This window comes from Haliaeetus albicilla, chromosome Z (assembly GCF_947461875.1).
Source record: "Haliaeetus albicilla chromosome Z, bHalAlb1.1, whole genome shotgun sequence".
Classification (NCBI taxonomy): domain Eukaryota; kingdom Metazoa; phylum Chordata; class Aves; order Accipitriformes; family Accipitridae; genus Haliaeetus; species Haliaeetus albicilla.
The window spans coordinates 43,139,017-43,152,925 of record NC_091516.1 but is presented as its reverse complement, the minus strand read 5'-3'; the positions used below and the strand labels follow the sequence as shown (position 1 = coordinate 43,152,925).

The following is a 13,909-nucleotide window of genomic DNA, read 5'->3' as shown; positions in this document are numbered from 1 at the left end:
TCCAGCAGCTTTGGATCATCACTAAAATTTAGTCCCAAGACCCCATTCCTAGCAACTGGGTTTCACTAATTTCTTGTCTCTGGACCTTCTCATCTCCACATCCACAAGCCTTCCTGGTTCTGGTAAGAGCCAACTGTGATTAACATCTCAGTGCAGCTCTTACAGACTCAGCATGGTAGAGGGATAGAAAGGTAGTTTATGCAGACAGAGTAAAGCCTGGGGGCAAGTGGTTCAGACCACCACACAGACCCTGTTCAGGTGCCTCAAGGAACTGGCCTGTTGTGTTGATTGATACTTTGAAAGCCTGTTTTCTCAATGCCTTAATCCTTCTGTTAACAAAAAAGTGATACTTCTGCTTCCAAAGGGAAAAGCATAAACAGTCGTGCTCCATCAGAGACATGCAGGGTCACCACTACTGACTAATGTGACCTATGTTAGGAAAGATCAGGAACCATGGCTTGTAGCAAGAGACCAAAGGCTTTCAGCTGGGACCACCAGAGCATACAGAGCTAGAACATGGAATGCGAGTAAAATGGTAACCCTGACAGTGACTTGCAAATGCATACTACAGTATTTAATCCTCTGACATTATGTCTGAAGCCTGTCCTAAAAGGTGACATTCATCCCCACACAAACCACCTTTCCAGAGGTTACAGGGCACTCGCAGGGCCTGTGGCTTATGTGATGGCAGTGCCTTGAGATGGACTACTACCACACAGCAACAAGCTGACCTGCTTGGGCTGAGCCAGCTGCAGAAAGAGACACAGATGTTGCTGTGCCAGTGATCCCCTTGCTCTAAGGAGACCTTGTCAGCAAATCCTAATTATCTTGGGTGTATGCTGTGCCAATGTGACCCCTTCTCTTCCAGAAGCCAAGGGACCTCCCATCACACACAGGGACAAGCAGTGTGCTGCCCGCAGATGACCTCCCTTGGAGACCTCCATGCAAGGCAATACTGCACAGCCTGCACTGATCAGCAGGTTTCATCTGAAGGGTTTCAGCAGAGACCAAACAATGTGAAGGGCAGGCCCCTGTGTTAGGGGACAACAGGTCTTGTATAAATAAATACTCCTGGCAGATGGTATTTCTGACTGCCTTGCTAACAGCTCAGGGAGGCACATCCTGGTCTAGAATAGGGGGAAAAAATTGCAAAGGTCCCATTTAAGTGTTTGTAAAAGGCAAGTGCCAGTACCAAAAGGCTCTGGTTCTGCTGCAGAAGAAGCAGTGAAGCCCACTTCTGTCACTAGCGTCACGCTATGGTAAATCCAGCCCCAGGACCTCAGGCGCAACCACAGGGTCCTGTTTGAGGACTTTGACAGAGTCTCAGATCCCTTTTTCTCTGTTTACAAGAACCTCCTCAGCAAGAATCTCTCAGGTCATTTTCTGAATAAATGTCATTCTCCTTAGACCCTGTGGCAGAAACTGAGTGAAAAGGTGACCCCACCCCTAGCAGTTCTCGGCTTCATTTTAGCTGAGGAGCTGTTACATCTCAGCCTTTCTCACTGGCTAGCTGCTATTTCTAACCTGTTCAGTGCTGCATTATGTCAAAGGCCATTATTTATTCAGAAGCACTAGAGGGTGAGATAGCATCCCAGTTCTGTGACAGGGATCAATAGGGGCTTTTTCTATAATGACAGCAACTTTTTTTTTTCCTTTTAAGGCCTAATTTCTGAGCACTTAGAGAATAATTTCTAATGCTGCACCATTAGGGATTGTTAAAAACATCAAAGCACTACTAAATGATCTATTAAAAACCACTATTGTTGCAACTGCTATTATGCTAATCTATGTATGATCTTGTTATTTCACATAGTCACAAACTCCCAAGCTAAAGAAAGCTAACTGCATTAAGACAAGGAAAATAGAGTTTCATGGAAAATTAGTTACCTGTTAGTATAGATAGTTTTAATTTCTTTCTTTATCTCAACTTCGCAGGCCAATGGCTTCTTTCTCTTAGCTGCTTCTGGGAAAAAAGAAAAGGAGATGCAATATAGTCAATTATACACAGCTGTGGATCTCACTTTCCCCTTGAACAGAGCAACCACCACAAAAATCGCTCCATAAAAACCAGCCACCTTGTTCCTTGGCCAAGTAATGCAAAACATCTACAACTACTACTACTCCTACTACCATTACTCCTCCTACTCCTAATCTAATAAAGTGTGCCTTATACTGGTGGAATCAGGCAAGAGAGGGTAAAGTGCAGTTTATTTTGGAAAAAAAAACAAAACAAACCAAAACCCATGAAAGAAGACCAAAGGGAGAGAAACTAACCTTGCATTTTTGGAAACTGGTGCAATACAAATCCAATCAAACCATTCAGCAACCCTGGGAAAACCAGGGGCATCCTTGGATCTCCTTGAAAAATCTTAAGGGTTCTCAAAAATGAGTAAACACACTCAGAAGTCAGACCACCATCAGCTACAGGAAAATACAGGTATATATACCTTTACTATCCTTTCTTTAAAGAGAATAACGGAAAGCAAGCAAGGGAAAAAAGCAATTGCATCAGATTAAGTTCTGTATTTAATGTTAAGAAGAGACGGTCACCACAAAGGCAAGGGAATAAATGTTTACCTCTGCTAATTGAATCTTTTCTATTAGGTATTTTCCAGTAGAATATACGTTAAAAATCCCTACAAACCTCACAGTAATGAGGATGGCTTTTTTAGTGCTGGGGTACGGAGACACGCCAGAGGAAGCTCAGCTGTCCCTTAGACAGGCTGCTATCTATACTCACAAGAGAGACTGCCAATAAATATTGTGAGAGCAGAAAATCCAGAGTACACAATTTCTCTTGTACCAGGCAGAGCTGGCAGCGGTACCTAGGAATAAGGCAGCAAATAAGAGAAGCTTGAGGCGAGTGTCTGCTTTTCTTTGGGTCTGTGAAAGGACTCTGCATGTAACTGAGAGTGAATCAAAGCTGTCCAGTCATTATGGCTCCCACTGGTATATGAACCTGCAAGCCAAAAAGGGCAAGAGTTGTTTTGTCTCCAATACATAATGAAAATAAGGAGAAACTTGAACGTAAACGTGCATGAGATGGCACTTTGAGGGGGTGGGAGGAGGAGGGAAACAGGCACTGATTTGTGTTCGAAAGTTGCCTGTAGAATTGCTCAGACAGTGAGAAGATTGGTTCCCCTGGGAACTCCATTCAGAAATGGCCAGGATGGAAGGGCAATATCCTATACCGTGCAATAGCAAAACCAACTAGAACTGCTCTCGGGAGAAAAAGAAGAAAAACAGGGTTGCTCTCAAGAAAACAAACACAAAAAAATCCCAGATTCTTCCAGAACTGCAAACCTTTCCAATTAGAAAGAGCCAATACATGTCTCTGGGGAAACTCCCCACATTCTGAGGCACCTGTATGCAGCTCTTGCCCAGGAAGCAGGGCCACACACCCACAGCTTTGTCAGCAGGGTTCAAGGCAGCCAGGCTTCATGAGCAGCAACTCAGAGCAAGGAGGCTGATCTGAGAGAGCCACTAATGTTAGATGTACTGCCCAGGTGTAGGCAGACAGGGAGGCTGTTGCCTGGTCTTCCACAACAGCTCGTGGGGGTACATGGCTCTACCCACCACAGGGATGCAGCAAACTGCCTGCTGCTACCCACCAGCTGCAAAGACAACCTCAACAGGTAGTTCAGAGCCTGTGTGGTGCTGTAGTCAAGTACAGCTGGGATGAACCTTAAACCGCAATCTCCCTGCTGCCCCCCCACAACTCTTCCTCTCCAAAGTGAAGGACAGCAGGGAGAAATACAGTGAGTGTTTCCTTCCTGGCTCCAGAACGGCAGCCCTGTCCTGGCCCACTACAAATAGGTAAATACCTTGTGCTGTCATCTATCAGTCTGGGTCTGAGACTGCAAAGAGGCACTAAAATTGAGAATTAAAGGCTGAGATTATTATTACTATTATCTGGGATGCAACCTGTGATCCCTTAACTAAAGGAAGAGTTACTGTCAGGGGTTTGCAGGAGATGGTTGTTATAGGTCAGACTTAACCTTTGCTTTACCTGTTTCTCAGCACTTAGCAATACCATTGCATTACTGTATTTTGGTATTTAATTGCAGAATTCATTTTATTTCTATACTAATTATACTATATTTTTTACTAATTTATCTTACAATGAAATGCAATCATTTTCTGTAATATTCCTCCCACTACTTAACCTACTTAACAAATTTCAACTTGCTGCAACATAATGCATATAAAATTGATTTTAATTTCAAAAACAGTGAAAGCATTTTTATTCTTTGCATTTTTATTGCAGACATTTTAGATATTTTTCACATACTGGAAATCAATAATGCATGGTCTGAGATCAAATTACAAAGCTATGATCTTCCAGACTGAGCAGTTTTGTTTTTAAATTCTTAAAATGTAATATCAAGGGAGATAATCAGTTTAAAAAAAAAGACACAGAAAGAAAAAGTCTTTTGTTTCTAATGTGTTATTTGATCCAAATCTTCATTTAAAAAATAAAGTGGCCAGGTGCAGTACATATTCTTAAGCATTAAGCCGCTAAATGTCCAGTGATTTCTAATGCTTACGTACCACACCTGCAATATGCAGGTTTTTAGGGGATAAAAAAATTGAAGTGCTTTACTTCCTACAGCTGAGGATAAATATTGCAGTACTCTATACCTGAAATGCAGAAGCCAACACCGGAATTGTAATCGTATATGGTAGGTTGAATAGGGAACAGAATCTACCATGACAGATGTAATATGCACTCATACATTTCTGCCACAAATATATGGACCAGACAGAAGGTGAGAAGAAAAAAAAAGATGAAGTATTTAAGAACATCTGCTGACCAGCAGTGAAGTCAAGTAAAACATTTAGGTTGCTGAAGACCCTGACCTGTACATAGTCTACTAAATAACATCAGCAATAAAATATATGTGTCCCTGTATGGAACCAGGCTGGAGTGCAAGGGAAAAGAGCCAGGAAAACCACTTTGCAGTCTTCATCTGCGTACCTGTGCACTTGTCACTCATGTACTTGCTATGCATAAAGCTGCTATTAGAAGTGCTTAGTCCAGCCCTGCTCCTGATTCTTTTCCTATTTGAATTAAACCAGCATCCTAAGAAAGGACAGGACATGAATCCTTGCCCCTGCCGTCAGAGAAGGAAGGACATGCAACCTCCAGCCACAAGTGTAGGAAACACCCAACTGATGCATTTTTCTGCAAGTGACACCTACCAGTGTCTTGCCTTGGGCAATAATTTAGCGTAACATCCTTGGGCATATACAAAGGGCTCAGAAAACAAAAAAAAAATGTAATCTGGATCACCAGTGGATTTTTGAGCCTGCAGCTGAGATGAGGTTTCTTATTGTGGACTCTCTGTCTGCCTCTGAAAAAACAGAGCAGACCCGCTCAAAATTTTCCTTTGCTGGATTTACAGTTTTTAATTTTAAATGTGGTCTGACAAAAAAAATTCTGGGCCTGCACTTGAGAATGTTTGCAGAAGGTTTTGCTTGTTTGATCAGCACAACGCTTCAGCTAAGTGAGTTAGTACGTGGTTTACGCTGTTGTTTTTCCCACTTCACAAGTTTCTCCAACTGCACACTTTCCTTGCTTACTGCTGAAGGGAGTGCTCCCTGCTCTGCCTGCTAGGGAAAGGAGTCCCTTGCTGGGAAAGCAAGTCACAGAATTGTCAGAGGCAAACAGGGAACAGGGGGGGCACAGAGCCTGTAGTCCATCACACTGGGAATTCACTTTGGTAGCCTGACCTGATAGTTTAAATAGACTCCCAAGCCCAGCTGGATGTCCTCTGAGACTAGCCTCCAAGTGGCCACCTTACTATTGTTGGCTTCATCACATTCAGAAATAAATATTATTTAGTGCTCATCCAGGATTATTGTATTTCTTTTCTTCAGTTTCACAAATTCCCAACTGGGGAAGAAAAGGAAGGTCAGGATGACAAAATCTTCACTCTGCACCTGACCAGTTTCATCACAGATGTGGGGACTTTTCACATTGCAGCCACACAGAAAACGAGAGTCCTTAGCAATGGTCAGAGAAGAGCTGGGTGCTCTCTAGGGTCCAGCTAGGCAGGCTCTGCTCTCTCCCTGCTGACAATGCAGAAAATCCCTATGGAGGATCATGCCTCTTCTTCTGATAGATGCCATTTACTGAACAGGAGGAGGAAGAAATCTCACAAAAAGGGCCAGCAGGTCAAGCCCAAAGCGGAGGCTAAAGTTCTGAAAGCAGTAGGGTTTGCTGCATCAGGTTCTTTGGCTGGATCGCTGGAGTTGAACTTGCACCTTGTACCTAGTGATCAGAGCTGCAACTTGTAGCATTGGTGTGGCAATTCTTGTAGCAGTACCAGGATAAACCCTAACTGAGAGTGGTAATGTGAGGAGGTCACCAGCTGTGCATGACACCAGAGTAATGCATCCCAGCCAACCCCGGCAAAAGCACTGGCCTTCCTGAGGGCTTGGCAGTGCCCTCAGCAGCACCAGTTCCTGAAGTCTGTGCAGTGGAGAGGAAACCTTTGCTGCTTTACATTACTAAAGCAAAGGGAGGAAAAACAGAGAAGTGTGAGCACTTAGAAGAGAAAACGCTTTCCCCTCCAGCCCCAAGTGTGTGACTTTTAACAAAATCTTAGAAATCTGGAGAGATGTAGCCATGATTTTTGAACAATAGGGATGTATAACTGATAACCTTCATCCCCCAGTCTCAGAATAGGGGGCCAAAGACCTGAGTAAGTGATTATTGAGTTATTTGGATGTTTCTCTAGAGGCGTGTTTTCTCCTGTTTTTCTAAAGTTTCCAGTTTTTGCTTATGACTACTCTACAGTTTACTTGGTGTTCTGTGAAAAATACGATCCTCTTTCACCAAAAGCTAGCAAGAAGGAGCTTCTAGCAATGAGGATTTAGCAATTAATTATACGACCACCATCTTTCACAAGATCAAGCTCTCATTTTCTTTTTGTAAATCCTTACCTTGATTCTGATTTATTTCTTCAATGATGTTTTTATTAGTTCTGTGTTTGACTTCCTGTGGCAAAACCACAAAGACTGCAATCCTACAACAACTTTCCATAGGCTGATTTCTAAGAAAGTGTGCCTTTAGCAGGACCAATTAAGTTCTTTCAGTTAATCATTAAGCAAGTGCCTTAGTAAGCTGGAGGAATTATCACACAAAAAGATCATAAAACAATTTGTGTGCAAGGGGTCTGGGGGGATTTAATTTTTAGAGATGTACAACAAAGAAATGAATCTTATGAAACATGTTACTAAATGCCTTGAACTTTTTTCCGACAAATCACGTAGTTTCTGCACGTTTATTGTGCACTGTATTTGATAAAAACTATGCTTTGGTGAATAATACTGTCATGGCAGATATTTTTTCCTGATACTTTTCAGAAAGCTCACAGCTGTATGAAAACAAAACCCTCCTAATTGGAAGCCTTCATCTAACAGCAGTGAAAGGCTTTCCCAAGTCCCTGAGCCACACACTGACAGTAAGAGCAGGAAAACTGCATTTCCCCTGCAAGGCTTTACAGTCCCGCTGAGGGGCTGGTACCTAAGGGTCCGGTATACTGCATGCAGCTGCCCGAGACTTCGCAAGGCAGCTGTCTGGCAGGCAGGGGCTTGTGTCCCCAGTGCCCGCAGGGACCCGGCGGCACACCCCGAGCCTGGCCCATCCTCCCTCTGCACCGAGGCATCCGCATCACCAGCCCCCTCACCTGCCCCATCCCACACGGGAGAGACACCAGCCCCTTCCTTCTCCCATCCACCCGCCCTCCGGAATGACTCACACCTGAAGCGCTCAGACAGGGTCGTTAATACAGCTGGCTGAAAATTACTTTTGGGTGGGAATCTCTAAAGCTTTGGGGTTCTCTTAGTTTTCATGATTTACTTTTTTAAAAAGGAAAACTCCAAATCTTAAATAAATTAGTAAAATGTCAGTGGAAACCATTCCTGTGAAGGGCTTCAGTCCTCCCTTGACATTTTTAATATCCAAAACTGGAGTATTTTAAAAATATTTTATCTTTTTTTTTTTTTAATGAAAAAACTGCTTGCCCAACATTGGAAGGGACTTCTGTTTCATAAGAAATGACGATACCATGGCAACCATAACAGTTGTTTGCATTTTGGCTAAGAAACCAATTTTCCACTGAACAAAGCAAGTCCTGGTGAAGGGTTTTCACCTCACTTTGAGCAGGAAAAAACCTTCCTACCTAGGGCCACATGAAGCACATGGCACATTTAATCATGTGTCCCAGCCAACTAGATGGACAAATAACCATCATAACTAGAGAACAGTAAAACTTACACAAAAATAAGTGTGGGATTTCTTTGTCCCCTGGATGTTGGAGGATGACAGAGCGAGGTGCCTACTAAACTATAGCTGTTACTCAGCCTCTTCTTTAAATGGTAATCGCTTCTCATGTTTTGTATTATGAATGGAAAATAATAAAATAGGGCTTGCTGTATGCAACTGCTGGGTGGTATTTATTTATAGCTCTACTGGGGATAGTGTGACTGGCTGGGCAAAGCAGTATTAATCATCTTTCCAGCAAGGAGCAGGAAAGTATTCTCAGAATAAGAATTAGGCATTAAGAACCATATTGTATCTATTTGGGAAAATCATACACTGGGCAGGGTTGCGCCAGGGGACGACTGTGCCCAGCACATCCTAGAGGGATCATGTGCTGCAGAGGAGGATACAGCATGCTCTTCTCAGCTACCCAGCTCTGTGGGTGCTGCAGAGGGCACAGCAGCACAGGAAGAACTGAGCATTGCTTTCTCCCCATGGCCTGCCTTCCCCTGCTGCAAACAGCCACCAAGCAAAGGCGAAGCAGCATCCCTGCCTTCCAGGAAACAGAGGAGACCCGTGCTCCACAGAAAGGCCAGGTGAGGTTTTGGCTGAGGTGCTGGTGTCGCATGGTCACATGGGGCTAGAAGACCTTACAGCTACGAAATGGGAGCTAAAGCACTGAATAAACCTGCAAAAGGGTCTTGAAGCACTAGGAGCTCTGCAGCACAAAAATTAAAAAAAAAAAAAAGAAGAAGAAGAAACGAAGTCATCACATAAACCTCAACAGAAAAACAAGCAGCCCAGACACAGCTGAAACTGACTGACAAAGCTGGCCAAGGAAAAGCAGCAGGTCAAATTGCAGCCTGGGGACTCCAGTGCTCTGCAGCCACAAAGCTCAAAGCCAGAAAAGAACAGAGCAATCCAGCAGGGATGACTGAAACCAGGTGCAAGAAGCAGTGACAGCCAGAAGGTGAGGCGCAGCCAGAGCAGGGAGAGAAAAAGTCCCCAGCTCCCACCAGGAAACCCAGACCCTCCCAAAAGCAGGGATGCTGGCTGGAGCTGGTGGCTCTACAAAGCTCTGCAAGGATGGGGACCAAGGGGTACTAAGCAACGTTGAAAACCACAGGGAGTGGTATTCCAGCAGCACCTGGCTATGCTACAGGATGTCCGCTAACACTCGAAGAATGCCCTTATTATTACGGCTACAGGCTGAGCAAACTAGTGAAACCAAAGAGAGAGGGTGGAAATGGAGGTCGGGCACATACAACAGATCAGAACTGCAGCGTCCAATAACCTATTCCCTGGCCATTGTCCCTGTAAATAGAAGTGCTAGTATTTAGCTGCCAAAATGTTAATTAAGCTGACTAACATTCAAACTCTGCAAGAACACATTTTGGGCTGGTATTTCTTTGAAGTGAGTATATTTCCAGACTAGCTTTTCTTTGCAGTATCTTAGCACCACTGAAAGAAACGCCCATTGTATGTCTCATTTTTCTTTAGCAACTACAAAGCAAATAGGGTGCTGGCTGAGTGCACCTCCACAAAGTAAACCAGCATTATATCTCAGCTCTTCCTCGCATCAAGCAAGCCCCAGTGCCAGATTTCCAAAAACAGATACTGCTCACTCTCCCACAAGACATTCCCCTGTGCAAAAACAGAATTATGATTTAACCAATATTACATACTCACGGTGGAGTGAGATGTGCCTGGAATACAAAGAGATAGCAGATGCTACGTCCATAGAAGCCAGGAGGGACAACACATAGGACTTACCTGTCAAAACTGTACACAGGCGTGGCTCCTTTAAACATCCTGGGAGAAATACTGCATGCGGAAATGCGCAGCAGCCACTGCACTTCCCAGTCGCTGTTTTGTACCACTATGGCTATAGGAACTAATTTACATTGGCACACAAGTGGTGATGTGCAAATAGCTGCTGGGTAGACTCTACAAGTGTGATGATCTGTAACCTACAGTCCCAAAATTTTGCAAGTGAACAGCAACTGTTATAGAAACAGGACTGTGTTCTTAATTGGTCAAACGGGCTTATAGTGTTGATACCTAGGCCATAAACTTGAAATCCAAAGAAGAGAGAGTTCAAAGAACAGAGATGGGTTACAACATGATGACAGACAGGCTGAGTCAGTAATGAGGGCACTGAGAAACAGGAGAGCTCACCAGTAAGGTGTCCCTGCAACTTTCACACCACATACAACAGATTACAATTGCACTCCATAGGCTCCTCACTCCTGATGTACAGAGCTATGTGTTTCAGCTCTGCAGCTGGGAGGTTTGAAGGAAGACACTGGAATAGCACCCAGCTGCTTTAGGCTCCTGACATGCTTGGGATCCTGCTTCAACCCACGTAACTCATTGTCAGTGAGGGAAGTTGAGGACCACGTCTACCTGGTCAGATCTCTGACTCCATGAGTGTCCAGCCCCCATTTCTTAATTTGATATTTAATCTTGATCAGCAGATCTTAGGGCATGCTTCTGTCAAGCCTTCAAAGACTGCAGCTCTGCCCTGCTCCCCATGCTACAGACATGGCTGTCCTCTTGGGGAATGCCTAGGAGGAGCCAGCTCCCACCCCAGCAAACACAGCAGTGTGTCTGCAGAAAATGCAGCATAAGCCTGAAGCCCCAAATCCCAGTGAAATCCTCACCTCATTTACCAAGTGCTGGCCTACCTTGGCTCCCTCGCTGTTGTCAACCCCACTATTACAGGAGACTGCAGTATAACGGCAGCCCTGCCACCCACCATTGCCCTTGAAAGCCAGCACACCCCTGGCTTGTGCCTCCCTGTGCACAGCTGGAAAGTCAGGCAAATTCTTCTCTTGCCTCAGACACCAGTTCAAAGCCACAGCGTGGCCAGGAGCCTAAAGCAGAGCTCAATTTTTCAGGGCACATTACAGGATGGTGTACCTGCAAAGCTGTGCTGAGCCTGCCCTCTAGGACCGTGACATGGGCTGGAGGCTTTCAAGTGTCCACTAGACTGCTGCTGAAGGTCTTCCCTGGGGTTAATGAACCAGGGCCCCCACATGTTAGGCTTGATTAGCAAGTGAGCATGAAACAAGCGGAAAGGGAGAGCCAACGGAAGGATACAAGCAATAGGAATATAATTATGCAGTGATTCATCTTGGGCATGCTTGCACACTGGGAGGAGGAGGGGCAGGAAAATAGGGAGGACCTGAGCCTTTTCTTTTTTTTTTTTTTTGGACAGGAGTGGAATACTGCAGAAAATAATTTGGAGGAGTGATTCAAAGGAGACACAGGTGGATATACAGAAAGGATCAAGGAAAGTGAAACAACCCTTTGATTCTGCATGAGTGGTACAGAACTGTGCTTCTACAGTGTGCAGTGAACACATTACCGAGATCACAGATTAAGGGGGTTAGCAGGCATTTACAATCCCATCCTGAGCAGCTGCTTCTCTCTCTTTGTAGCATTAACCTTCATGAAACATAGCATTCACCAACCTGAAGGAAAAACTGTGGGATGAGAATTTTCATAGGCAGCCCACCAGTAGCCTATAAATATGTTTGAGTAGTGGCAGAGGCAGATTTTAAGTACATACAAAAGATTGCATTTGGGAGATCTTTAAAGCATTGCAGAGCAGGTGAATTGCTTTGAAACCTTAAATTGTCATTTTGAATTAAACGCTCATACCTGCTGTATTTATCAAGGCAAATTACAGGCAGTTGTTACTGGCAGCTGGGGAAAGTGATACAGAGAATAGTCCCTGTGAACTGTGTGTGATCAGCCTAGTGGAGTATGAATCAGGACTCAGGAGCAGCATGGTTATTCTACAAGTTCATCACTCGGCTCCAGCAACAGGACTGCCAATGGGGAAAGTAGCAGGTTTGCCTTCTCTCCAAGAGCCCCAAGCTCACTTCTCTGGCCATCCTTCTCTCGTGACCTCCTACTCCACCCAGTGCAGATCACCCTCAAGAGCTTGCAGGGCACACAGAGATGCTCTCAAAACAACAGCCTTCCCCCTTCAGTTCCATCCAGCAGGTCCATACTACACACTGGGGGAAGTCACACCGACAAACATTTCAGCAGCCCTGCACAGGCACTCACCAGGATGGCTGGGGGTTCCTCACATCTGTACAGGTGGCCTAAGACTATAACCCCTTTTTGAAAAATGTAGATAAAATTTACAGCCAGATCTTACGGCAACATGTCTGGAACTATGCGTATGTCAGCCAGCTGCCTAGTGCATGGATGTTCTATTTTTAAGCCTTCTAAAAAACAATCACGGTGAATAGATGGTAAATGAATAAAGGTTGATTTTTTTATGCCTGTGCCAAATTAATTATAAATAAGCAGCAAAATAAATCCAAAGGCCTATCATCCCATCTACCAATCAATAAGTTGAAAGTATAAATATACTAGAACGATATAAAGTGCCTGTGGCACACACACAAACCCAGTGAGCTAAAAAAGGAACACAAACATTTCCAGTCTTCATCTGGATAGATGCCACAGATTTCATCAGGCTAAGCTGAAGGGGAAGAGTTTTTGTAACTGCATGATTTTTACAGACAGAGCCCCCTGTCTTGTGTTTTGTCAGCAATCTACCTAGGGGGAAGTATTTTCTCATAGCCACTAAGCAACATTGCTAGTCCCATGTATGCACACATAAATCAGAACTAACGACCCAAGTAGTCTTAATGACTTCAGCAAGGGCAGGAGGCTTGTCTTCAAATACATAGTAAAGCGTTTGCTTGGGTAAGAGCCTAACTTTGCATACATCAGTTTACAGCAAAATCCTAATGGAAGATGGTTAAAAGAGGTCGTGCAGAAAGAGACAACCAAGTAAACATCTTTTGCACAGTGATGCACCAAGAGCTGCAGTGTGCAAACAAATTTTGTGTCTGATAATCCAGTCCAAGAAACATTTGAGAGGCGTGAAAGAAACGGTACCAAGACAGCAACACCATTCCTGCTCAGTGCCGAAATACCACACTTCTCTCCTGGTAGAAAAGAATGCCAGATCAGGAACAATCTCCAGCTGTTGCAGAAGCAATCCCTGTGGCAGCCAGAGTTGACTTCACCTCCCTCTGAAATGACCAGGCTGTTGTCAAATGTACTCCCACATGCAGGTCAGTGCAACTTGCTAGACTCCCAACTGAGTCCATGCTGTTCAGGCCGGTCTCCTCGAGACCCAGTCATTGGCAGCTCTTCATAAAATCTTCTAAGAAATTTACCACTATCTTTGTCTCCCAGATGGAAACAACCAGCAGAGATTTCATATTGTGCCTGCATTTGCTAATTAGCTGTACAGATTAAGCAAAGACAGACATACCACATCATCCACTGCAGTCCCTTGAAAAACACAAGGCTTGAGGATGTTTTCATTAGTCCCAGAAAGCTCAGCTTTGCTTTGTTTTAAATTTTTGTCTCTTTATTCTATACTCCACCACTAAGGAGTTGTCTTATTTATGGATCAGTTTTTCCTTCTGAAAACCCAGCAGGGCTTCAGCAGACCAAGTGTGAACACACGTTTTAGTGTTCTCCTTAGTAAATGCAGAAAATTCGTGAGCTGAGAGCTGTCTGTGGTAAACCTGAAGTCTATAACTCAGCCACAGGCTCCTCCACCTCTGTCTTGAAGACAGACAAGCCGCAATCACACCCCTG

At 44.3% G+C, this 13,909-nt stretch overlaps 1 long non-coding RNA gene across 1 annotated transcript in view; it reads right to left on the bottom strand.

Moving 5' to 3' along the window:
- The window catches only part of LOC138683924 (uncharacterized), a 58,389-nt gene extending 56,308 nt beyond the window's left edge, over positions 1–2,081 (bottom strand). The window contains exon 1 of the long non-coding RNA XR_011323394.1: positions 1,888–2,081. This is a non-coding gene — a long non-coding RNA (uncharacterized lncRNA). The remainder of the gene's footprint in view (positions 1–1,887) is intronic.
- Positions 2,082–13,909: the final 11,828 nt, after the last annotated feature.